Source organism: Salmo trutta, chromosome 17, assembly GCF_901001165.1.
Source record: "Salmo trutta chromosome 17, fSalTru1.1, whole genome shotgun sequence".
NCBI lineage: Eukaryota > Metazoa > Chordata > Actinopteri > Salmoniformes > Salmonidae > Salmo > Salmo trutta.
This window is the reverse complement of record NC_042973.1, coordinates 14591839-14619578: the sequence shown is the minus strand read 5'-3', so window position 1 is coordinate 14619578 and position 27740 is coordinate 14591839. Positions and strand designations below refer to the sequence as shown.

At 42.1% G+C, this 27740-nt stretch overlaps 1 pseudogene; it reads left to right on the top strand.

The window, feature by feature from the left end:
* LOC115151263 (WD repeat-containing protein 18-like) overlaps positions 1-27740 on the top strand; it is a 79040-nt pseudogene that overhangs the window by 18317 nt on the left and 32983 nt on the right.

The following is a 27740-nucleotide window of genomic DNA, read 5'->3' as shown; positions in this document are numbered from 1 at the left end:
TTTAAATTATGACTGGAAGAAGGTGCTCTGGTCAGATGAGACCAAAATGGAACGTTTTGGTCAGATACAGCATCGGCATGTTTGGCGTCGAAACAGAGATGCATACAAGGAGAGGCACCTCATACCCACGGCGAAATATGGAGGGGGGTCGGGGATGTTTTGGGGCTGTTTTAATTCCAGAGGTCCAGGGGCACTGGTTAAGATTGATGGCATAATGAATTCCACCAAGTATCAGGCAATTTTGGCTGACAATCTGGTTGCCTCTGCCAGAAGGCTGGGACTTGGCTGTATGTGGACTTTCCAACATGACAATGACCCGAAACATACCTCAAGATCCACACAGAAATGGTTCTGTGACAACAAAATCAATGTTGTGCCATGGCCATCTCAGTCTCCGGACAAAAATCCAATAGAAAACCTGTGGGCTGAGTGGAAGAGGGCAGTTGATAAGCACAAACCCAAGAATGTGAAGGACCTTGAAAGGATCTGCATAGAGGAAAGGTCCAAAATCCCTCCAAATGTGTTCCTTAACCTTGTCAAACATTACAGGAAAAGACTCCATGCTGTTATCCTTGCCAGAGGTGGTTGCACTAAGTACTAAATGAGGAGTGCCAATAATTATGAAACCTTGACTTTGGTTACAATTATTTAATACAAAATACATTTTTGATTTTGGTTGGTTCCATTGAAACATTAATAAAGTACAGTATTTCTCACATTTTGAGTTTATCTCTAATTATATTGTTTATATTTTTTTAAGTATTGTTTGTGCATTGCCAGTCAGGGGTGCCAGTAATTTTGGAGCCCACTGTATAAGGTGGCAGGTAGCCTAGCGGTTAGAGCGTTGGGCCAGTAACTGAAAGGTCGCTGGTTCGAATACCCAAGGCGACAAGGTGAGAGAATCTGTCGAAGACACTTAACCCTAGTTTGCTCCAGGGATGCTGTTCTACTATGGCTAACCCTGTAAAACAACACATTTCACTGCACCTATCCAGTGTATGTGACAATACAACATACATAGTTTTACACTGAGTGTAGAAAACATCAACACTTGTTCTTTCCATGGTATAGACTGGCCAGGTGAAATCTATGAACGCTTGTTGAATCCACTTCAATCAGTGTAGATGAAGGGGAGGAGACATGTTAAAGAAGGATTTTTAAGCCTTGAGACAATTGAGACATGGATTGTGTATGTGTGCCCAATTCAGAGGGTGAATGGGCAAGAAAAAATATTTAAGTGCCGTTCAACGGAGTATGGTAGTAGGTGCCAGGCGCACTGGTTTGAGTGTGTCAAGAACTGCAATGCTGCTGGGTTTTTCACACTCAAGAACGGTCCACCATCCAAAGGACATCCAGCCAACTTGACACAAATGTGGGAGACATTGGAGTCATCATGGGCCAGCATCCCTGTGGAATGCTTTCGACACCTTGTAGTCCATACCCTGACGAACGGACAAAAGGGGGTGCAACTCAATATTAGGAAGGTGTTCCTAATGTTTTGTACACTCAGTGTATATATCACAAACACATCCACTCTCTTTGTCTGACTTTAATTCCCAATTAAAGTTTGAAGTCCAGTGTTTGCTACTTTCTCTGACCTTCCCCTTTTTGAAGGGGCAATGTGAAACTCAATGTAGCATAAAGAGGGAGTGCTACGGGTCTGAGAGGAATTTTAAATGGTCACCGGGCTGCATCGGGAAATGCATCTTTCACCTGTGGTGAAATGCCTTGGTCGGGCCCACGCACCGACATTAAGTGGTTTGCATCGACCCCTTCCCAGTGGGACGTAATGATCGGCCGTGTCCACAGTAATATCTCTGCAATACACCCTGAGCAACTTTGAGCCGAAATTGGCTCCAAAAGGGAGTATTGCACCTGGAAGTCTGTTAGGGGTTTGATTTTCCTCAGAACGCCCCAGGCTTCTTCTTCTCTCCTCCCTTTTTATGAGCACACGCCAGAGCAGAAGCCCATGCTGCGGTGTGTTCCTGTTACGGGTGATGTTTGTCACAGATGTTGATACAGGTTGTCCCTGAGATCCTGCCAGGGAGCGCCTCTCGCTGCTGAGCTGACAGAATGGGGCCTGGGTCCTGCTCATTTAATCAGCGGGCTTTCTATCCCCGTATCTTTCCCTCTGTCTCTGCTCAACCACCTATATGCCTCCCTCTCTCCTTTTCTCCTGTCCTGCTCTGGCAAGATGTTGTCTCTACTGAGCCAGAACCAGTGAAGCTCAGAGCTATATGTGCTCAGGAAGCTGTAATTGAATTTTTGGCCCAAATGCTCTGACTATAAAAATACACGAAAATAATATTTTTTGTCACTATTAATTATTGCTAAAATAATAGTGATATTCTAGTTTTTAAATGGTCAAACCTTAGCAAATACGAAGGAAATACATTTTTGGTTTACTTTTACATGTGAGGTAAAAAGATTAAAATGATTTGTAATGGAATTGTATTGGTGTTCTGAGGTTAGTGTGTAATCAGTGCTAGTCACCTTCACTACTTAATGTGAAATCCCAGCATTTTTTATGCATATGTAAATAAATGACCACACGCTCCCTCTGTGTTGCAGTGTAGTTCAGCTGGACCTGTCACTCACCCCTGAGCCTCGCCATGACCTCTGCCGTCACTCTCTCCCCATCACTGACATCCACTGTGGCCTGATGGGACCCCAGTCTCGAGTAGCTACTGCATCCTTGGACCAGACTGTCAAGGTGAGCTTTCTCCTATCTTAAGGGAAATTGGTGTGAACTGCCTCTTATGAAATTTGGACTTGTCTGTCGTATGTAGAGCAAAGATTTTTGACTCGCTTAATGGGACATTTCCTTCCAACGAGAATGAAATGAATGAAAGTCTTTCCATGCCTCAAGCTGTTGTTTGGAGTTGGAAGAGGACACTACAATCAGAATTTTATAGTGATTTTGAGCTTACAAATGCATATCTATGTTGTCTTCCAACTGTTTTATTATTCACAACATTCTCATTGATAGACATCTAATGGAACAGAGTTCTGGCATGCGCTCTAGCTTCATGATACATTTGTATTCTGAAACGATACCTACGGGCCTACCAATGTCTTTTTTATTAGGTTCTTCACAAGGACATATTTTATACCAGTGCAATGTTAATTAAAATCCTCAATTATACTGAACAAAAATATAAACACAAAATGTAAGGTGGTGGGCCCATGTTTCGTGAGCTGAAATAAGAGCCCAGTAATTTACCATATGCGCAAAAAGCTTATTTCTCTCAAATTCTGTGCACAAATTTGATTACATCCCTGTTAGTGAATATTTCTTTATTTTTTTACACAGGTGCACCTTGTGCTGGGTACAATAAAAGGTCAATCTAAAATGTGTATTTTTGTCACACAACACAATGCTACAGATGTCTCAAGTTTTGAGGGAGTGTGCAATTGGTCTGCAGACTGCAGGAATGTCCACCAGAGCTGTTGCCAGAGAATGTAATGATAATTTAAGCCACCTCTAAAGTAATTTTAGAGAATTTGGCAGTACGTCTAACCGGCCTCACAACCGCAGACCACATGTAACCACACCAGCCCAGGACCTTCACATCCTGCTTCTTCACCTGCGGGATCATCTGAGGAGGGTGGCCTGGCTGCGTCCCTTCCCAGTCATGTGAAATCCATACATTAGATTAGGGCCTAATGAATTTATTTAAATTGACTGATTTCCTTCTATGAACTGTAACTCAGAAAATATTGAAATTGTTGTATGTTGCATTTTATGTCTTTAATACACTGTTTCCATTCAAATAATAATATTAGGCTGTTGCCTCAAAGCGTAGTATTACTATCTTTTAATAGAATTTTATTTCCTAAATTAGCCTAAGCATTGTTGGCATTTGTGTTTACTGGAACTGTGGGAGGAGGTAGCCCAGTTTTCAGGTAATTTGCATGCAGAAATATCAACCAGTCAGAATATTGAAGCAAAAGTGTGTTAGTCCACACAAGCAATGCTTGAAAAACACATGAATATTAATGAAAGGAGACGTGAAGACGTTGGGTCTTAAGTATAATTTTATTTGTTACTCATTATACATTCTAACAAGCCTTAATGTTTTGTGGCTCAAGTCCCAGAAAAGGAAAACAGATTTCTCTCTAATCGCATGAAAATACACAAAACAAGATCTGCCGTTTTTGACATGCAGAAGCTTTGCCAACTGTAAATCACTCTATCCTGTTGGTATTAGTTAAAGATAATTACTGTTGCACTTTCACATGGATGGTTTTGTCTAATCATTTAAAACAAAGATTGATCTTGTATTTGGGCCTCAAGTTATTTATTGATATTTCCTCATTTATGTCATATATCTTCTCAGGCCCCTGTTGAAACTATTGAACAGACAATGATCATATTTAAAATATGAAACGAGGCATGGAGTCTTCAAATGGAATCTGTAGGTACAGTACACTGTTCTTTGGAGTGTAATCGAAGGTGACCCCGGATCAGTCTATCCCTCCCACCCGAAATTGGAATTCAAATAATCAGTCCATGTGGTTAAGCAAAGTAGAGCAGCTGTTTCTCCTGGTGAGTATTCAGGCCACTTTTGAATTGATTGAGAGGAGTAGTTCTCGGATCAATACCCAGTCAGTGGGATGAGTGTTGTTGATCGTCTGTGGGTGGTGTGGCTCCTGTTGTGGCCCTCCCCTGTGAGACTAGAGAAAATAAATGATGAATGGTGGTTGAAATATTGTTTTGACTATGGCATTTAGTTCAGTCTCTTGATGTACATATACACAATTTCAGACTTGTGGTAGGCCACCCATAATGCTGGCTATACAGGTAGGTCCACATCACAGCATCTACACCAGTGTTTCCCAAACTGTGAGGTGGGTGGGGGGTAGAATGCACAAGGTGCCATTTATAAATTGGGTAGTGTGTCATCAGTTTCACTATTGTCATGTCAGTCATTGCAAACCTTAGAGAGATATTTATAACTGTCCTAATCAACTAGCCTATGTCAGCTAACAATTTTTTTAAAGTTTTTTTTAGCCCATAGATTTTGTTTTAATGTTTGGGTCACTCATATCACATGAATGAACATTATACATGGCAAAATGTATAGAGATGTTACCCAATGCTGGAAGGGGGGCCTGAGTGGATTTTACATGACAGGGCAGGGGTGCAGCCATGTATGGGCCTGGGACGGCGTAGGCCCACCCACAAAAGGGCTTTATTACAGACAGAAATGCTCCTCAACTTCATCAGCTGTCCGGGTGGCTGGGCTCAGACGATCCGGCAGGTGAAGAAGCTGGATGTGGAGGTCCTGGGCTGGTGTGGTTACATGTGGTCTGCGGTTGTGAGGCCGGTTGGACGTACTACCAAATTCTCTAAAACGACATTGGGGGGTGGCTTATGGTAGAGAAATGTACATTCAATTCTCCTGGCAACAGCTCTGTTGAACATTCCTGCAGTCAGCATGCATTTACATTTAAGTCATTTAGCAGACGCTCTTATCCAGAGCGACTTACAAATCGGTGCATTCACCTTATGATATCCAGTGGAACAACCACTTTACAATAGTGCAGCCAATTGCACACTCCCTCAACTTGAGACACCTGTGGCCTTGTGTTGTGTGACGAAACTGCACATTTTAGAGTGGCCTTTTATTGTCCCTAGCACAAGGTGCACCTGTGTAACAATCATGCTGTTTAATCAGCTTCTTGATATGCCACACCTGTCAGGTCTATCTTGGCAAAGGAAAAAAATGCTCACTAACAGGGATGTAAACAAATGTATTCACAACATTTGAGAAGCTTTTTGTGTATATAGAACATTTCTGGGATCTTTTATTTCGGCTCATAAAACATGGGACCAGTACTTTACATGTTGCTTTTATATTTTTGTTCAGTATATTATAATAATAATAACATATTACCAGAAGGGAACCTGCCGTGAGGTTGTAGCATTAGCCTCCATATCTTCCTTTTTTATTCCATTCAACTGAAGAACAATATCAATTTCGTCCTGACAGGTTAAGTGTTTAGCTGTGTTTGGAGGCCACTGCACTGTTGCGCAAAGAGGAGCATAGTCAGAATGAGAAATGACAAGGGGGATTATCCAAAGCGGAATAACACCTGACTGGATTCAACATCAATAAACCCCCATATCAGTCACTGATGCTCCTGCCATTGCTTCATTTCCTCCGAACAATTCTGCCAGTCATGGTTACACACTGAACATGTAACTTTTGGAACAACACGATTCTAACGTAATATATTTTTAGGGGTAAGCCAGCGGAGAGACAGGAGCAACACTTCAATGACACATACCAAAGTGCGTTGGACTGCATGCTCTTTGTCATTGACTTTGCACTGGCAGGATTTGTTTCAAGTAATCACCCATGTCAAATGAGAACGGAGGCAAACAAACACCACAAGCCCTTGGATCTGACATGCTGGCAAGCTCCTAGGGGATGGGATTGGATGAGCTGACGTGTGACAAGCCAATCAAACAAGGGAGCCGTAGGTGTGGAGGCCTGGAGGTCCATGACGTGATGGACCATGTGAGCTCAATGTCACTCCGCTTGGACTCCTCAACCTCTGTGGCCCCTGGAGGCCCCACCCCCCTGGGGCTCCTCAGCTGGCATATTAGATAGTGCTGGTTGGGAGAGGAAAGCCTGGCGGGGCTTTACTGATGAGTTGAGTGCAGTCAATTCAAGGGGGTAGACATGACATGACCAAAGGGGATGTCAACCTTGTTGTCCTTGTCCAACACACTGGAAGTTTTGCACGATTAGTTTGGGGATGTTTTTTGGGGGGTCAAAAGTTTAATGGTAATTTGGTTTGGAGCAGGGCTGTTCAATGTCGGTCCTGGAGTGACAAAACACTTCTGGTTTTCCTCCTCTCCTAATAAGGGACTAATTCAGACCTGGGATACCAGGTGAGTGCAATTAACTACCAGGTAGAAACAAAACCAGGACCGGAATTCAACAGCCCTGGTTTAGAGTTGTTGCTTTATAAAAGGGGAGGGCAGACAAAGTATGCATCACATAATGTACTCTTTATTACATCACACTCTGGTCCTGTTGTGATTATGCCACAACCATTATATTGTCACAAATCCTAACTCCTCACAGTACTGCATGCCTTCATGCTAATCCATATTGTTATCAACTGTATTGAACCCCCGTAGGGTTTAATGTATCATCTGTTTTGTTTGGCTTTGGTTGATCGATGACCTGTGACCTTTTTGCACCAGTAAAGTACAGGTCTCTCCTGGCTTCATTGTCACTGGGCAGACTGTTGTCACTTGTTTCTCCTTTGTAGTCTGTCATTCATGGCTGCCCAGCTTAAAGTAAGTTTGATTATACACAAAACATCTCTTCTGTGCAAACAATTATTCCTATCGTTTCTTTCCATAGAAATGTGTATTAATATATTTTGTCTAGTGAGTTGAGAGAACGTATGTGTGAAGGGAAAGCGGTAGCCCAGGCCCTGGTGCTTCATGTGTTTGATGTCTGTCCCTCTCCCTTCGTCCCCCAGCGTTTAGATGAGATACTGGAGCGTGTGTGTGTACTCGAAGCTTTTTGACTGCCGTGTTGAGTGACTGACTGAGAACAACTAGCGGCTAAGAGGATCACTCCCAAGCTTTTATTTTGCCAGCCAGTGTTCCTATTGATTTGTAACGGCATGCCATCTTGCTCCGAGATTACATTTCTCAGCAAAAATAGAAAAACATGTTTGTAGAGGTCAAATAGAATGACTCTAGACAATATATTGCATTGAAGCTGTACTGTAAATAAAGTCAAAACTTCTTGTCTTGAGGCTTCTGACGTTAAAATGGGTAGGAATGCCATTGAGGACAACATAGCTGCAGCTGAAATCTAGCTGTTAAAGTGAAGAAAATGATCAGGCCCTCACCCAGGTATCAATAATGACTGCCACTTGGTTATGAATTGAATGTAGAAGATGTCAGAGATCTAACCACTGATCAATACGATTAATCAGGTATTCCTGATTGTGTTTGGTTACGTACTACAGCTCTGGGAAATGGTAGTTTGAGTAGTGGGGTAAGGGTTATCGGTTAAAGCGTCCTACCTTGCCACCGCATCATAAGGCTTCCAGTAATCACCGTAACATATACCTTTAATCTAATGCTTTAATGCTTTAATCTAGTCTACTGTAGGCTAGATCATATTTCCATACAAGATTTAGGACTATGGGCACAGCTATATTGGTGTCTTATCAAGCCTTTATCTTTACATAATCAATAGAATGATAACTAATAAGTGCCTTAATAATTTCTAGTGTTCCTCTCTAGTTACGGGGTTTTGGGGTCTATTTTATGGCCAAAAGTAAGAACAGTTGAGTTGGCAAATCTCCTCAAAGTTATGTTGAATATAAAACATTTGCATTCTCAGCATTCTCACCCTGCACATTCTCACCCTGCAGCCTGGAAGAAAGCCAAGAGCTAGTGCTTTGGTTGACCAAAACATCGATTGGCTTTTGCACCAACTTCACATGCTATAGGTATAATAAGGATTGCAGTTATGTTGGTGCTGCACTTCTTGCTCCGTTCCTCTGCCTTGCACTGACAAGTCAGATTTTCCAAGGTAAGTGAGTTGCAGTTGTTATGATTGCATGCAGACTTGGTTGTGAATCATGTATTCTCATCTCTGGAATGCAACCCAGTTCATCAGGAAACACCTCTCAAAATCCAATTTAAGATAATGTACTTTCAATACAAAAGAGAAGTGTATACAAACTACAGTACCTCATTATTTTAAGCCACACACAACACTGTCAAATCGTCATCTGGGGTGCTTTGAGTCACTACAGAATGGATGTTGAGTTTATTACTATTATTGTCAGACACATTGTGTGTCAACTAACAGTACAGTAAAAAAAGTAGCGGTATCCAAATATACCTCTGAAATTTGATCCTAACATACTGATAAGTGTACAGAGTTCACATAGTCCAGGCTGTTCTACACTGAACAAAAATATAAACACAATGTGCAACAATTTCAAAGATTTTACTGAGTTACAGTTCATAGAAGGAAATCGGTTAATTGAAATGCATCAGGCCCTAATATATGGATTTCACATGACTGGAATACACACATCTCTTGGTCCCAGATACCTTAAAGAAGTAGGGGCGTGGATCAGAAAACCATTCAGTGTCAGGTGACCACCATCTTTTTTTAAATTTAACTTGGCAAGTCAGTTAAGAACAAATTATTATTTTCAATGAAAGCCTAGGTTAACTGCCTTGTTCAGGGGCAGAACGACAGATTTGTACCTTGTCAGCTCGGGGATTCGATCTTGCAACCTTTCGGTTACTAGTCCAACGCTCTAACCACTAGGCTACGCTGCCGCCCCATTTGCCTCATGCAGTGCGACACATCTCCTTCGCATAGAGTTCATCAGGCTGTCGATTTGTGGAATGTTGTTCCACTCCTCTTAAATGGCTGTGTGAAGTTGTTGAAAGAAACTAGAGCACGTATACGTTGATCCAGAGCATCCCAAACATGCTCAATGGGTGACATGTCTGGTGAGTATGCAGGCCATGGACGAACTGGGAAATGTTTCATCGTCCAGTAATTGTGTACAGATCTTAGTGACATGGGGCCGTGCATTGTCATGCTGAAGCATGAGGTTATGGCAGCGGATGAATGGTATGACAATGAGCCTCAGGATCTCATCACGGTCTCTCTGTGCATTCAAATTGACATCGATAAAATGCAATTCTGTTTGCTGTCCGTAGCTTATGCCTGCCCATACCGTAACCCCACCACCACCATGGGGCACTCTGTTCACTATGTGGACATCAGCAAAGAACTCGCCAACACGATGCCATACATGCAGTCTGCCATCTGCCAGGTACAGTTGAAACCGGGATTCATCCGTGAAGAGCAGACTTCTCCAGCGTGACAGTGGCCTTCGAAGGTGAGAATTTGCCCACTGAAGTCAGTTACAGCAGCCATCACAAGATGCACCTGTGTAATGATCATGCTGTTTAATCAGCTTCTTGACATGCCACACCTGTCAGGTGGATGGATTATCTTGGCAAAGGATAAATGATCACAAACAGGGATGTAAACAAATTTGTTTAAAACATTTTGAGAGAAATAAGCTTTTTGTGCATATGGAAAGTTTCTGGGATCTTTATTTCAGCTCATGAAACATGGGACCAACACTTTACATGTTGTGTATATATTTTTGTTCAGTGCATCTCCAAGATAATACAAATGATCTGTGAACAACATTGGGCACCTGCTCCGAGCTGGAAATTCCTTTTGAACAATGTCCCTGTCCATAAATTGTGTATGGAGTAGTTTTACAGGATGTATTTTATTCAGCAGCTCGGTCACATGTAATATAAGTAAATGCTTGTGGCTCATATCTGATAGCCACACCAGGAAGAAAAAAAAAAATGGAAACACTACCTCCTTCAGACGTTTTTTACGTGGACCAATTGCAACTGTCTTAACAAAGAATCATGGTGGTTAAAAATATGTGCGTATAGCAGACTGCTGACTAGGCAAACAATGTATTATCATTGAAATTAATTACATTCTCCAATTCTTTTTTTCTTCTTTTTTTTACATTATGATCAATCCATTATATTCAATAGTTGGAAAGGAATTGGTGTGAAGTGATTCTGCCATTGTATAGATATTATCATAGTTGGATATTATTGCAGAGTGGAACTCTGATAATTCTGACTCGCCCTTTTCCCTCAGTGGTTTGTATTTAATTGACTGGTGCGGGTTGTCTTTTCCCCCAATTCTCTCTCTGCCTCTATCATCTTGAAAATCTCATCTCCACTGTGGCAGGAGGAGCAGCCCACCAACTTCAAAACATTTTTAAGATGTAGGCTAACATTTTTTTGTTAGGCTGATATTTTACTTTTTACATTTTGAGCCACCAAACATCTCTACCATCCTCTATTATTCTATATCTTTTTATTGTAGCCTGTTTTGACCCATTAAATAGCATGCCTATTATGATGAATAGCTGGCAAACTATTTCCATTAAAACAAATGCAAAAGTAAATTGTAAATGCAGAACATATTAAGGACGTTCAACTTTTGTCTCCACTTTCTCATGTGCTGGGCTTTACAGCTCTTCCTACACCATCCATTGGGTTATTTCATTCCAATGATGGACAACTTTTCATAACATCATCACCATTTGCAGTAAATTCATTTAGCACAAGAAACAACTTTAAAGACTCAAGGTTTTAAGCTTCACTACACATGAGAATATCCGCCATAAGCATGTTTAATTAAAAGATATACAGTGGGGGAAAAAAGTATTTGATTCCCTGCTGATTTTGTACGTTTGCCCACTTACAAAGAAATGACCAGTCTATAATTTTAATAGTAGGTTTATTTGAACAGTGAGAGACAGAATAACAACAAAAAAATCCAGAAAAACGCATGTCAAAAATTTTATAAAATGATTTGCATTTTAATGAGGGAAATAAGTATTTGACCCCTCTGCAAAACATGACTTAGTAATTGGTGGCAAAACCCTTGTTGGCAATCACAGAGGTCAGACGTTTCTTGTAGTTGGCCACCAGGTTTGCACACATCTCAGGAGGGATTTTGTCCCACTCCTCTTTGCAGATCTTCTCTAAGTCATTAAGGTTTCGAGGCTGACGTTTGGCAACTCGAACCTTCAGCTCCCTCCACAGATTTTGTATGGGATTAAGGTCTGGAGACTGGCTAGGCCACTCCAGGACCTTAATGTGCTTCTTCTTGAGCCACTCCTTTGCTGCCTTGGCCGTGTGTTTTGGGTCATTGTCATGCTGGAATACCCATCCACGACCCATTTTCAATGCCCTGGCTGAGGAAAGAAGGTTCTCACCCAAGATTTGACGGTACATGGCCCGTCCATCGTCCCTTTGATGCGGTGAAGTTGTCCTGTCCCCTTAGCAGAAAAACACCCCCAAAGCATGATATTTCCACCTCCATGTTTGACGGTGGAGATGGTGTTCTTGGGGTCATAGGCAGCATTCCTCCTCCTCCAAACACGGCGAGTTGATGTCAAAGAGCTCCATTTTGGTCTCATCTGACCACAACACTTTCACCAGTTGTCCTCTGAGTCATTCAGATGTTCATTGGCAAACTTCAGATGGGCTTGTATATGTATTCTTGAGCAGGGGGACCTTGCGGGCGCTGCAGGATTTCAGTCCTTCACGGCGTATTGTGTTACCAATTGTTATCTTGGTGACTATGGTCCCAGCTGCCTTGAGATCATTGACAAGATCCTCCCGTGTAGTTCTGGGCTGATTCCTCACCGTTCTCATGATCATTGCAACTCCACGAGGTGAGATCTTGCATGGAGCCCCAGGCCGAGGGATATTGACAGTTCTTTTGTGTTTCTTCCATTTGCGAATAATCGCACCAAATGTTGTCACCTTCTCACCAAGCTGCTTGGCGATGGTCTTGTAGCCCATTCCAGCCTTATGTAGGTCTACAATCTTGTCCCTGACATCCTTGGAGAGCTCTTTGGTCTTGGCCATGGTGGAGAGTTTGGAATCTGATTGCTTCTGTGGACAGGTGTCTTTTTTACAGGTAACAAGCTGCGGTTAGGAGCACTTCCTTTAAGAGTGTGTTGCGTTTTTGTGGATATTTCTGTTGTTATTCTGTCTCACACTGATCAAATAAACCTACCATTAAAATTATAGACTGATCCTTTCTTTGTCAGTGTGCAAACGTACAAAATCAGCAGGGGATCAAATACTTTTTTCCCCCACTGTAACTTCAAATCATTAGACGATCTGCACTCACGCGGTGCTATCCAAAAGTATACCTCACTTACTGTGCAGGATGCCATGTCTCTCTCTCTTTGCTAAATTCTATTACGTCTTTCCTCCATAACACATTTGTCAGCGGCTCATAGCGTCATGTTCAATATCATCAGCTGCTCTATAGATTCCAGGCTGTCAGTTTCCTCTGATAAATAATTACCCCTTGTCCGATGACTGGGAGTGATGGTGTTGGCTGAAGGAGAAGAGGAGGTCATGCCAGAGAACAGGGTCCGTGTCCACAAAGCGTCTCAGAGTAGAATATTGGTCGTAAGTGCTGAGAATAGAGACATTTTACTCCTATGGGTAAAAATAAAACCTATGCATGAATAGGGCTGTGGTCATCATGACATTTTGTCAGCCGGTAACTGTCATGCAAATAACTGCCGGTCTCATGTTAATGAACACGTTAGCATCTCCGGGCTTCCACACACAGCCTACAAGCCACTGAAGCGGACCTTCTGGAACATCTACATTTTAAAAAGTCTAATAAATCCATTTAATATAGCCTACACCATCGCAATAAATCCATTGTTTATTTTAGGCAGGTCTAAGGAAACTATTTCAGAACAACAGAATAGCAGAATAATATATTCTGAGTCGTCTATAGAGCAGCTATCTATGCCATATGGCTGTGGGCTACACTAGTTATTTATATTAGAATACAACTGAACAGCTGAATAAAATAGAAAGTATATTTTTCTGAAACGATTTCTGAGGGAGTGAGCTGTTAACAAAGTGATAATTTGAAACAGGGCCTCCTATACACTACTGTTCAAAAGCTTGAGGTCACAAGGTTATAAATAATGATTTATAATTGAAATAATAATTGTGTCCTTCAGACTTTGCTTACGTCAAAGAATCCTACATATTCGGCAATTACAGCTTTGCTGACCTTTGGCATTCTAGTTGTCAATTTGTTGAGATAATTTGAAGAGATTTCACCCCATGCTTCCTGAAGCACCTCCCACAAGTTGGATTGGCTTGATGGGCTCTTCTTATGTACCATACGGTCAAGCTGCTCCCACAACAGCTCAATAGGGTTGCATATTTGGAATTTGACTGCGGTCCTGATTCGTGACTACCGGGGTGGCAGTAATATAGTCACCGTAACAGCCCTTTGCATGAAATCTCTTTAGTCAGAAGAGTCCTACCTAGTCGATAGACATTAAAGAGACCTCCATAAGCTGTCCTAAGTTACCAGCAGGTGTCTTCATAATAGAAAAGGGCATTGTGTCAGTGGTTCCTGCGCCATAGACAGGCAATTGTTATAGAGTTAAAATAATATTTAAATATTTCTATATGATGAACCCATAAATAATCAAGACCAGTGATGGGCAAATTTGATGGGGGTGGGGGCCACAATAAATCTGAACTCCTGATGGGTCTGCATACCCACATCCATACCCACACATGCAGTCAGAGCCGGCCTTCGTCTTTTGGGGGCCCTAATAAAATTTTGTTTAGATTATTTCAGTAACCTACATCATGTTATTCCTTTTGGAGCGCAACATCACGCAAAAAAATATGCCAAAATTTGGCGTGCCTATACATTGGGCAATTGACAGCATCAAGGGCCTATGTGTTCGGTGGTTAATTACATTTCAAACGTTTAATGAAACGTTATTGGCAAGTAACTTTATGCCTACTGTGTCAAAGTAATTTAGAGTTGTTGAACAGAAGTGAAGACAAGTGCATAACAGTAATATATATATATATTTTTAATCGCTTTTAACAACCATTATACTGTATTATTCAGTGCATTACCGGTATGCCTATCACATTATTCAAAGATCAGAATTTCTTAAGAAAATGTCAGGCAAAAATTACATCAAACTTTTTACCATTGCAACCGTTTATGTATAGTCACATTCACCATAGTTGTCTGAAGCAGCTGGCGATGCCTCCACGCGATTGGTTATTCCCCATAATTTACAACAATGTCAAAGAGCGTCATCACCATCTTTACCAGCTGAGAAACTTTTATGAGTGGATTTTTACTCCTGGCTCAGAGCAGTGTCCTAACATCACCCTAAAACCTACTCTGTACTGGGAGTCATTTTTTTGTCTTAAGGTTTTAACAGGATTCCTAGGATGTTTTCTGAGATGCTTTGTAGATAGGGGCCCAGGGGTTGATGGCACGAGGCATGTTGGGCTATAGTAACCTTTCAGTAGCCTCCCACCCCTATGGCAGACTCTAAATGGATGAACCCCTCCATTCCCTCTAATAAACACTCAGACACACCAGTGTAGTGTCTTGGAGCAGAGGTGGACGGATGGGAGGGGGTGTTCGTAATTATTTCATATCAGTAAACTTTGCATAATCCAAAACCCCAGAAATGTTTTACCTTGATATTTTCATTCTTAGCATTTTGTGTTTTTATGTTTGATGTAGTCATATTTTTGTTATTCCATGGCTGGGTTGTGTAGTTGGCTTTGTTCAGACCTTCTGGCTCTCAAGTTGTTTTTCTCGCCCAAGAACCACCAGGGTTTTGCTTCGAGCTGTTAACAATGTTTTCTTTTAATAAATGGTGCAATGAAAATCAATTTGATTCGAGTTTTACCAAAGTGAGTGCATATATTTTTCATGTCATCCATTAATCTGGCTTTTTCATCACTTTGTTTTACTGGGCTTTAATTGAGTCTGCTAGAGTTTGTCACAGATGTTGTAATCATGCATCCTTCCACATCAGAACTAAATTCTATTATTCTGTGATGTACAATAACACTTAGTAAACACTTGGGATTCAAACATTGGGAATTTATGATAAAGATTACTTTATTTTGATTTTGTTTCTGTTCAAATTACCATTCGCCATCACCAGACATTTTTTGCAGGATCCCATTACGATAATGTTTCAGTGCTGTGACCCTGATGCTCAAAAACTCAAAAGCTGTTATTGTCTCACGCTTTTCATCAGGTTTCGGAGATGTTTTCCACGAGTTTATGACTTCCCTTGCAACAGTTGCAGTCCATGATCTCATGGTTCTCAATTTTGTAATCAAACTGTTTTAAGTACAGTTGCCAAAAGGAACATTCTGTCATAAATAAACTGTATTTGTACACTGGAACAGACCAAGGAAATAAGTATAAACAATAATGTTATATTAACCGTTGTTCAAGAATGCACAAGGTCTTAGTGTTTACACCTGAATAAAAGGATCAGGTGGGAAGTAATGTACTCTCAAGAGCCTGGAACATTATACAGCACATATAGCTAGTATGCTTCCATAAAGCCAATTGAAGACTATTTCCATATCCCTTGACTTCAGCATTTTTGTTTTATGATAGGGTTGTGGGCATTGATCGAGTTAAATTATGGGCGGAATTCCCAACGCTATTTTACGGTCAGCTTGTTTTATATCCTAAAGGAACATCAATCAAGTGGGATTTACTAGGAAGGGGACAATGCAGAGGTGATGCTGAAGCTGTCCATCAGGCTAGTTTTACTGCTATCTGAAGGATGCTCAACTCACATAAGCCAAATGGCCACACGTGTATAGTCGTCCATCTTGTACAGAACTTGTCGAGCTTATGTAGCCCACTTCCACCATGAGAACTCATTAAACATTTTTTTTAAACTGCTGGTTGGTTGGCATGGTAATATAGCACCAGCTGTGTCCAACACTGGAGAAATATTGAGGTATTATGCCTCAACTGTTTGCACGCACTGAGAAGACAGCCCTTTGGGCCATCCTATTAGAGAAGTAATTAGTGCAATATAACGTAGCTGATCACAAGTCACCAAACCTACACCCCTTTTACGTAACATACTTTCCACTTCCAAAATTTGTTCCTCAGCAGTTTTTTTCTTCTCCTTACTCAATGAATTGCCTTCAAGATCTTGGCAAAAGACGTTAAGTGTCATAGCCACTAAATGATTTGATCTATCCAAGTCATTAAGTTGAGGTTGGAACAGAAATGTGCAGACTTTCTGCAGACTAAGATGTATTTTAGTGCCCAGCATGCTAAAACGGCCCACTCCTCTCAGACAGACAGGTTCAGGGGAACAGCCCTGCAGTGTGAGCTCACACACCATTATCTTTGTTCTCTCGCTCTTGCGCTCTCTCTTTCTTGGTCTCCCTCACTCTTTTTTTGCCATAGAGAGCGTGAGCTAGTGTTGGGCAGTATCCAGATTTTCAAACAGTTTCTGTACCATATTTGGGGTATATGGTATTACCGAATATGCAGAGAAGCGGCGCTATTTAAAAAAATATACTTTTTGTTGTTGTTGTTGCGCAAAACAATTTAGGCACCAGGGATCTTGATCCAGGAGGGGATTGAATGTCTCTGCTGTAACCAATAAGCTTGATCTTGACATCTAGCCACTTAGCTAGCAAGTTATCAAACCAAATCATAGCTGATGACTCCTTCCTGTCCCCAGTCCACCTGGTCGTGCTGCTGCTTCAATTTCAACTGTTCTGCCTGCAGCTATGAAACACTGACCTGTTCACCGGACGTGCTACTTTGTCCCGGACCTGCTGTTTTCGACTCTCTCTACCGCACCTACTGTCTCTAACTCTGAATGATCGGCTATGAAAAGCCAACTGACATTTACTCCTGAGGTGCTGACCTGTTGCACCTTCTACAACCACTGTGATTATTATTATTATTTGACCCTGCTGGTCATCTATGAACTGTTGAACATCTTGGCCATGTTCTGTTATAATCTCCACCTGGCACAGCCAGAAGACGACTGGCTACCCCTCAGAGCCTGGCTCCTCTCTAGCTTTCTTCCTAGGTTCCTGCCTTTCTAGGGAGTTTTTCCAAGCCACTGTGCTTCTACATCTGCATTGCTTGCTGTTTGGGGTTTTAGGCTGGGTTTCTGTACAGCACTTTGTGACATCGGCTGATGTTAAAAGGGCTTTATAAATACAATTGTTTGATTGGAGCCTTGAGCTGGATATAATTTATTTGACACATCTTAGATTTCTTATAATTATACTTACCTTAAAGTTATAAGCAGTGGCGTAGCACGCAGCCCCACTGTCCTTGCAAGGTGGGGGTGCCCCATATATACATGAACTCAGCAAAAAAAGAAACGTCCCTTTTTCACGACCCTGTCTTCCAAAGATAATTCGTAAAAATCCAAATAACTTCACAGATCTTAATTGTAAAGGGTTTAAACACTGTTTCCCATGCTTGTTCAATGAACCATAAACAATTAATGAACATGCACATGTGGAATGGTCGCTAAGGCACTAACAGCTTACAGACGGTAGGCAATTAAGGTCACAGTTATGAAAACTTAGGACACTAAAGAGGCCTTTCTACTGACTCTGAAAAACACCAAAAGAAAGATGCCCAGGGTCCCTGCTCATCTGCGTGAACATGTCTTAGGCATGCTGCAAGGAGGCATGAGGACTGCAGATGTGGCTAGGGCAATAAATTGCAATGTCCGTATTGTGAAACACCCAAGACAGCACTACAGGTAGACAGGATGGACAGCTGATCGTCCTCGCAGTGTCCATCCTGTAACATGTAACAACACCTGCACAGGATCGGTAAATCCAAACATCACACCTGCGGGACAGGTACAGGATGGCAACAACAACTGCCCGAGTTACACCAGGAACGCACAATCCCTCCATCAGTGTTCAGACTGTCCGCAATAGGCTGAGAGAGGCTGGACTGAGGGCTTGTAGGCCTGTTGTAAGGCAGGTCCTCACCAGACATCACCGGCAACAGCATCGCGTATGGGCACAAACCCACCTTTGCTGGACCAGACAGGACTGGAAAAAAGTGCTACAGGGAAGACATCCTCCTCCCTCATGTGGTACCTTTCCTGCAGGCTCATCCTGACATGACCCTCCAGCATGACAATGCCACCAGCCATACTGCTCGTTCTGTGCGTGATTTCCTGCAAGACAGGAATGTCAGTGTTCTGCCATGGCCAGCGAAGAGCCTGGATCTCAATCCCATTGAGCACGTCTGGGACCTGTTGGATCGGAGAGTGAGGGCTAGGGCCATTCCCCCCAGAAATATGACGGGAACTTGCAGGTGCCTTGGTGGAAGATTGGGATAACATCTCACAGCAAGAACTGGCAAATCTGTTGCAGTCCATGAGGAGGAGATGCACTGCAGTACTTAGTATCTGGTGTGGCCACCAGCTGCATTGACTTTTACTTTTTATTTTGACCCCCACCTTTGTTCAGGGGCACATGATTACATTTTTGTTAGTCACATGTCGGTGGAACTTGTTCAGTTTGTGTCTCAGTTGTTGAATCTTATGTTCTTAACATATTTACACATGTTAAGTTTGCTGAAAATAAATGCAGTTGACAGTGAGAGGACGTTTCTTTTTTTGCTGAGTTTACATACACATTTTAATAAAAAGAAAATTGTTGTTGAAAGTTATACCGTCGAAATACACCGTATACGGTGAATCGCCCAAGCCTAACGTGAGCCCTTAAAATGTTAGCAGTGTATTATGTTAGCAGCCCTTAAAGTGTATTTCCTAAAGCTGAAATTAACCAATGTCCACAACTCTGCTCAATTTATCCATGCATCCCTCTCCCTCTATATCTCTCTCATATCTTCTCTCGACCTCTCTATAGCTATGGGAGCTATCCTCAGGTGAGATGCTCCTGTCTGTTCTCTTTGACGTGGGCATCATGTCAGTGACCCTTGACCCCTGCGAGTACTACCACCTCTTCTGTGGCGGCAGCGACGGCGGTATATTCCAGGTGTCCCTCTGCAGCCAGGTAAGCTATATTTTTTTCTGTCTTCACCACCTTAGCCTTTCACAGTTTACCCCTGAGCTTTCCTCGGGTTAACGTCTCAACGACTTTAATTCACAAACTGTGGGTCTACCTTAATCGAGCATCCATCAAGCGCAACCTTGTCCACTTGAACATGGGTTTTTTGTTTCATAACGTCAAGGTTTCATCAGTGGCCTGCCTTCCTGTACATTATAAACAGGTTGCCCTACCATAAATAACCAACCCATTGTGGATAGTGCCCACGGAGAGAAGTGTCTGGACAGGGGCGAGCTCAGACGGGTGACAGCGAATTGGAAAACAGATATACAGCGGGTACATTAGGCCACAGTCTGGCGACGCACCAAGGGAAAGGGACGTAACTAAGAGACTTTGAACTGGCGTATCCATCTCTAAAATGGAGTTTGCATGTCATAACTTTATCTCCTGGTGTATTCAGTACGTATTGTGCGCTGATATTCTTTATTTCAGTCTGACGTCACAACTAGGGCTAGGTTATATGGCCAAAATATAATATCACGGTATTTAAAAAGAAAAATGGATGGATTGATGGTATTTAATATTTTTTCATAATAAAAGTTTGCTTTATGAGTAGTGCGTGACCCTAGGGTGGCAACACATACAGTGCATTCGGTAAAGTATTCAGAGCCCTTGACTTTTTGTCTTTTTTTTTTTTTTTTTTTTTACTTATTCTAAAATGGATTAAATCATTCCCCTCATTAATCTACACACAATACCCCATAATGACAAAGCAAAAAAAATGTAAATTTATACACTGCTCAAAAAAATAAAGGGAACACTTAAACAACACAATGTAACGCCAAGTCAATCACACTTCTGTGAAATCAAACTGTCCACTTAGGAAGCAACACTGATTGACAATAGATTTCACATGCTGTTGTGCAAATGGAATAGACAACAGGTGGAAATTATAGGCAATTAGTAAGACACCCCCAATAAAGGAGTGGTTCTGCAGGTGGGGACCACAGACCACTTCTCAGTTCCTATGCTTCCTGGCTAATGTTTTGGTCACTTTTGAATGCTGGCGGTGCTTTCACTCTAGTGGTAGCATGAGACGGAGTCTACAACCCACACAAGTGGCTCAGGTAGTGCAGCTCATCCAGGATGGCACATCAATGTGAGCTGTGGCAAGAAGGTTTGCTGTGTCTGTCAGCGTAGTGTCCAGAGCATGGAGGCGCTACCAGGAGACAGGCCAGTACATCAGGAGACGTGGAGGAGGCCGTAGGAGGGCAACAGCCCAGCAGCAGGACCGCTACCTCCGCCTTTGTGCAAGGAGGAGCAGGAGAAGCACTGCCAGAGCTCTGCAAAATGACCTCCAGCAGGCCACAAATGTGCATGTGTCTGCTCAAACGGTTAGAAACAGACTCCATGAGGGTGGTATGAGGGCCCGACGTCCACAGGTGGGGGTTGTGCTTACAGCCCAACACCGTGCAGGACGTTTGGCATTTGCCAGAGAACACCAAGATTGGCAAATTCGCCACTGGCGCCCTGTGCTCTTCACAGATGAAAGCAGGTTCACACTGAGCACGTGACAGACGTGACAGAGTCTGGAGACGCCGTGGAGAACGTTCTGCTGCCTGCAACATCCTCCAGCATGACCGGTTTGGCGGTGGGTCAGTCATAGTGTGGGGTGGTATTTCTTTGGGGGGCCGCACAGCCCTCCATGTGCTCGCCAGAGGTAGCCTGACTGCCATTAGGTACCGAGATGAGATCCTCAGACCCCTTGTGAGACCATATGCTGGTGCGGTTGGCCCTGGGTTCCTCCTAATGCAAGACAATGCTAGACCTCATGTGGCTGGAGTGTGTCAGCAGTTCCTGCAAGAGGAAGGCATTGATGCTATAGACTGGCCCGCCCGTTCCCCAGACCTGAATCCAATTGAGCACATCTGGGACATCATGTCTCGCTCCATCCACCAACGCCACGTTGCACCACAGACTGTCCAGGAGTTGGCGGATGCTTTAGTCCAGGTCTGGGAGGAGATCCCTCAGGAGACCATCCGCCACCTCATCAGGAGCATGCCCAGGCATTGTAGGGAGGTCATACAGGCACGTGGAGGCCACACACACTACTGAGCCTCATTTTGACTTGTTTTAAGGACATTACATCAAAGTTGGATCAGCCTGTAGTGTGGTGTTCCACTTTAATTTTGAGTGTGACTCCAAATCCAGACCTCCATGGTTTGATAAATTGGATTTCCATTGATTATTTTTGTGTGATTTTGTTGTCAGCACATTCAACTATGTAAAGAAAAAAGTATTTAATAAGATGATTTCATTCATTCAGATCTAGGATGTGTTATTTTAGTGTTCCCTTTATTTTTTTGAGCAGTGTATTAATTTGCAGGCTAGGTTATAGCAACCTCATGATGGATATATGGCAAATTCTAGTATCATGTAGTTGCCTAAACCTGTCTGTTACATTGCGACGGGTTAATGGAATATGAATGACCGTCATCCAATATGCTGTAATAGAAATAATGCGATGCTCGTTAAAAAAAAAAAAAGATCCCCCCCCTAATCTTGAACGGCACCAACTGGTCAAGTGGGATCCTTTCTGACAGCTTCTCTTCAAGGAGAAAGGAGACCTGTTATGGTTCAGAGTCACAGCCCCCCTGGTTTAGTGCATCTAGACTTACTGTAACATGCTAACCAGGATCTTTCTTCCTCAGCTTTGACAAATCATTTAACACAAGATGGACTTTTGTATTAGGCATGATTTATGGTTTATTTGCAGGATGGACTTCTTTTGTGCCCCAGAAAGTCACATTTCCATGCATAACCATGTGTGTGTGTCAAGCTGCACCGAATTAATCCAAATTGAGTATGTAACCGACACAACCAACTGGATCAGAGAAGACGTCAATGGATGTTGTTTAGTTTGAGGTTCAAGCTTTGTCCTCTCGTCTCCTTTTTACTTGTCATGAGTTTCACGTCAGGTAAAGAAACTTTTAGAAAAGACTCAATTAAACATGACAGAAATTAATGGGAACATTTTTGCAGAAGAAAGGATCCCCCTCCACTCATTAGAATACCCCATTTCTATTTAAAACCTGATTTTCCCTCATTCTGGCTCTTGCAGTCGTATGAAACTGGGTGTGAGTCACTCCCTGTGCAGGCGGGTTGCCCGTAGGCATCACCCCCCATTATAGATACTTCCTGTCTCCTTTCTCTTCCTCTCACAGTCCTGCAGGAAGTTCAGACCGAGTGCCTCCAAATCTGTGCTTCAATGACCGAGTCTCACTGCTCCATTTATTCTTCATGTATCGATAATTAAAACTCGCACATTTTAGTTTTTCAACCTCCTTACTCTTCATCTCATTTACTTTGTAATTGTGTACAACCCCCCCCCCCAAAATCCGCAACGCTGGAAATGTTGTGGGTGGCACTTGGATGTATGGCCAAACAAACAATATTCCAGAGGCATCAGGTTTGAGTGGAGAAAAGCCCTCTTCTGTGAAAGAGTGATACAGATACACCCCCCCCCCCCCCCCCTCTTTCACTGACTCATGGTTATTGTTCCAGTCCTCTCACAGGTTATTAATACAACCAACAAGTTAATGTTAGTCAATCAGTCTGACAGGGAGCATGACAATATTCACAGAAACGGTCATATAGATCTAGACTGCTCCTTTAGTTTTTGTTAGAATTTTTTAGCTACGGTGCAGATTACTTCGTCTAATATTCTGCTATTGGTCAGGGGACTCCACCGCTTATGTTATTCACATTTTTTTACGTAAGTATAGCAATAATTGCTTTGAATGTTGTAGTGGAATGTCTTGACCTCAGGAATAATGTCTTAAAGTCATGAAATAGTCATTGATATGACAAGACTTCTGAGACGGCATATAATTTCATTTATTCATATTGAAGTATGCTTCATGTATGCTTAAAAGACCTGTTGCAAGCTGTAATTATTGAGATAGAAAATTCCCCTGGTCAAGATCCTGTTTGGATACAAGAGTTGCTTGACTTATCTTATTAATGCCTACCGACCCCTTCACTTTGGTCCTGTATCTCTAATCATATCTTATTAGTGTGCTAACGTTCCTCAGATCTTTATTGCTTGCCTTTAAAGGCCCAGTGCAGCCAAAATTAAGTTTTCACTGTGTTTTGTATCATATTGTACGACAGATAATGAAAAATAACACTGTGAAAGTGTGAAAAAAATGTGTCAGTGTTATTTCCTGATAGTTGCTGGTTGAAAATACAATGTACACAGGACCTTCTAATCAGCCTGTTTGAATGGGCAGGAGTTTCGGCTTGCCTGGTAACCAATTTACTGCCTGGTGATGTCAATAGACCAATAACAAAGAGTTCCAAACCTCTCTGCCAATAACAGCTAGTTTTAAGTTCACCCCTCGCCACATAGACCACTCCCAGACAGTCTTAGCAAAATTCTTCCTTGAGAAACTAAAAAGCAATTTTTGTCAATTTTAATGGAAAACTATCACAGTAGGGTACTTAATTGTTACCCGGAAATTATTTGATATTGATATAAAAATGTCTGCATTGGGCCTTTAAAGATTTTGAAAGCCAAGCCGCTACCCCATTGACTCGCACGCCTTGGACTTCCAACCAGTCTTTAGAAACTTCATTATTTAGGAATGCTGCATCTTAAAGATCAATTGGATAATTAAGATAATTGGAGAGAGAAGAAAGCTTTTATAGCCCTGCTCTGCATTAAATCAATTACATTAACTCTGCATTGTTGCTTTCTATGGTTAAAGTTAAGTCTATAGATGCTGGTGAGTGAAATCACAGCTTTTTACTGCTCCACCATTTCCTCTTCCCTCTGGCTTCCCCCTAGCTCTTAAATTATAATGATCTACCTCATTATGCCGTATTCTTTGTCATTCATTCTAAAGAAATTGCAGATCATCTGTATCTCATTCTATCCTTGTTTTGATCGAGAATGGATATTGTAGTGTTTGCATTTTTCCAGTTTAATCCTCTGAATGTATGAGTTTGTACATCTTTGATAAAGACATCTCTTTCTGGTTAACATTGCTTGACACTCTTCATGACTGCTTGTCTTGAAAGTGAGCGTTATTGCTTTGGGCCAACTGGATTCCATCACAAATGTTTGATATTTTTCTTTTTTTATGTATTTACTTTTACATAATTTGTCTGAATCCAATAGGGTTGTTGCATATGTGAACATATTGTGGTTTATTTTTAACAAAGAGTGGGATCACTTTGTATTAAAACTACCTGTATACTGTATTTGGACACTGCACCAACCCCATAAATGAACCATCATTTCCCTATAGCAACAACCACATCTCCTGATACAGCTTAAAACGTTTTGTCAATATAATATTGAAACTGCCACCTCTACAGTCAGCATCCAAAAGGTATTAACGCTTCACCAGCATGTCTTTTCCTGCTCCCCTAATTGTGCTGTTTACCCGATTTGGAGAGGGTTATTCATTTCCTAGACAGCTTAACTGTGAATGTGCCTTTGGACCATTGTTTAATAAAGGGGATTTCATACCATAGCTGGGCAGAAGTTCTTATGCATTCTGAGTGAGAGCTGCGTTCGTTGTGCGGTTTAGTTCCCCCCTTGTTGTCAAAATTGTTCAGCAGGAGATGAGACAGTGAGCCCAGAATTGTCACATTTGGATAAATAGGCCTAGTGACAGACAGACAGGCTGAGAATTCTCTTCCCCACTGCGAGCCAGCAGCAACCAGCTGTTTCCTTTTCCTGCAGTGTGAAGGTTTTGAAATGTAATCCTGCCAAGACTTTTTTTGCCATAGAAAATACATCATTTTCTTGCTAAATGGTTCCGGACATCCCTCACGGATTTAAGCACTTGATTTTAACAGTTTAACAGGCTAATGTCACAATTTTGTATTTATTTCATCCTTCATCGGTGGTGGATTAGACTAATTACTGTATTTTTCATTCCACTTCCAACATTTTAGTTAATGGAGTGGTGTGAAATGATACACGATGCTTCCCTCCCACTCAAACCTTCCCTTAATGATTTGAATTTCAGTCGTCTGGCCAGAGTATCAAGCCCAGGCCAGGCTTCTACACAAACAGACAAAATTATTAACTATTAACCAAATCCCTTTCAAGTCCACTTGTCATGTTTAATTGAGTGCCTTCAAAATAGGCAGTATAGAAGTGATGTAATGATTAGAGTTGGTCATAGTCAAGTCCAGCGGTGTCCAGTCCTCCCTTCCTTACTGCATGTCTGACGCAACCGCATCCCTAATTAAAGCAATTAAGTCAATCGATCAAACCATTAAGAGGCTGGACAGGGCCACAAATTCCCCGCCAACTTAATAGAGGAGAGGGGGAACATGTTAGTGAGTGTACCTGAGACGCAAGCTAATTAGCTCTGGGAATGAAAAACAACTATCAGAAGTCTGAGGTTTGCTTACTCTGATGAACTTCTGTTGACTTGTTTCTTCTGATCTGCAGAGCCTAAATCGGGATTAGACGTTCCAGTCGGACAACAAGGGGAACCAGGTTTTCAAAGGACACAGCCTTCAAGGGCTCTTCTATTTAATAAATGCCATTTAGCAGACACTATTTTCCAAAGCGAACTTAGTCATGCGGCATACATTTTACATATGGGTGGTCCTGGGAATCGAAGGCGCTACCCTGGCGTTGTACTGTAGTAATATTTGATATGTGTATATGTTTGATATACAGTATATTATATATACATCACATGCGACTCGTAATAAGACAAGCATTTTACTAGGCTAATTGTTATATGACTCGATAAAGATAATTCAAATATACAAGCAAGGATTAGGCAATGAGTTGACGTTGACTAGCAATAATTGGTCTGAGAATTGTATTTATCAAATGCAGATATTTCATTAACATTGTACAATGAATGGATTTACATACAAAGCATGAAGCTTAAGTTACAAACCATTACAAAGCATACTTCTTGGCATATACAGTGCATTCGGAAAGTATTCAGACCCCTTGACTTTTTCCATATTTTGCTACATTACAGCCTTATTCTAAAATAGATTAAATCGTTATTTTTCCTCGTCAATCTACATGCAATACCCCATAACGACGAAGTGAAAACAATGTTTTAGAAATTTTTGCAAATGTATTAAAATAATCGGATACCTTATTTACATAAGTATTCCAACCCTTTGCTATGAGACTCGAAATTGAGCTCAGGTGCTCCCTGTTTCCATTGATCATCCTTGAGATTTTTCTACAACTTGATTGGATTCCACCTGTGGTAAATTCAATTGATTTGACATGATTTGGAAAGGCACACACGTCTATATAAGGTCCCACAGTTGACAGTGCATGTCCGAGCAAAAACCAAGCCACGAGGTTGAAGGAATTGTCCGTAGAGCGCCAAGACAGGATTGTGTCGGGGCACAGATCTGGGGAAGGGTACCATGTCTGCAGCATTGAAGGTCCCCAAGAACACAGTGGCCTCCATCATTCTTAAATGGAAGAAGTTTGGAACCACCAAGACTCTTCCTAGAGCTGGCCGCCCGGCCAAACTGAGCAATCGGGGGAGAGGTTCCTTGCTTAGGGAAGTGACCAAGAACCCGATGGTTACTCTGACAGAGCTCCGGAGTTCCTCTGTGGAGATGGGAGAACCTTCCAGAAGGACAACCGTCTCTGCAGCACTCCACCAAGTAGGCCTTTATGGTAGAGAGGCCAGACGGAAGCCACTCTTCAGTAAAAGGAACATGACAGCCCACTTGGAGTTTTCCAAAAGGCACCTAAAGGACTCTCAGACTATGAGAAACAAGATGCTCTGGTCTGATTGAACTCTTTTGCCTGAAAGCCAAGTGTCATATCTGGAGGAAACCTGGCATCATCCCTACAGTGAAGCATGGTGGTGGCAGCATCATGCTGTAGGGATTTCTTTCACCGGCAGGGACTGGGAGACTCGTCAGGATCGAGGGGAAAGATGAACTGAGCAAACTACAGAGAGATTCTTGATGAAAACCTACTCCAGAGCACTCAGGACCTCAGACTGTGGCGAAGGCTCACCTTCCAGCAGGACAACGACCCTAAGCACACAGCCAATACAACGCAGAAGTGGTTTCGGGACAAGTCTCTGAATGTCCTTGAATGGCCCAGCCAGAGCCTGGACTTGAACCCGATCGAACATCTGGAGAGATCTAAAAATAGCTGTGCAGCGATGCTCCCCATCAAACCTGACAGAGCTTGAGAGGATCTGCAGAGAAGAAGTTAAAGCTGTCATCAAGGCAAAGG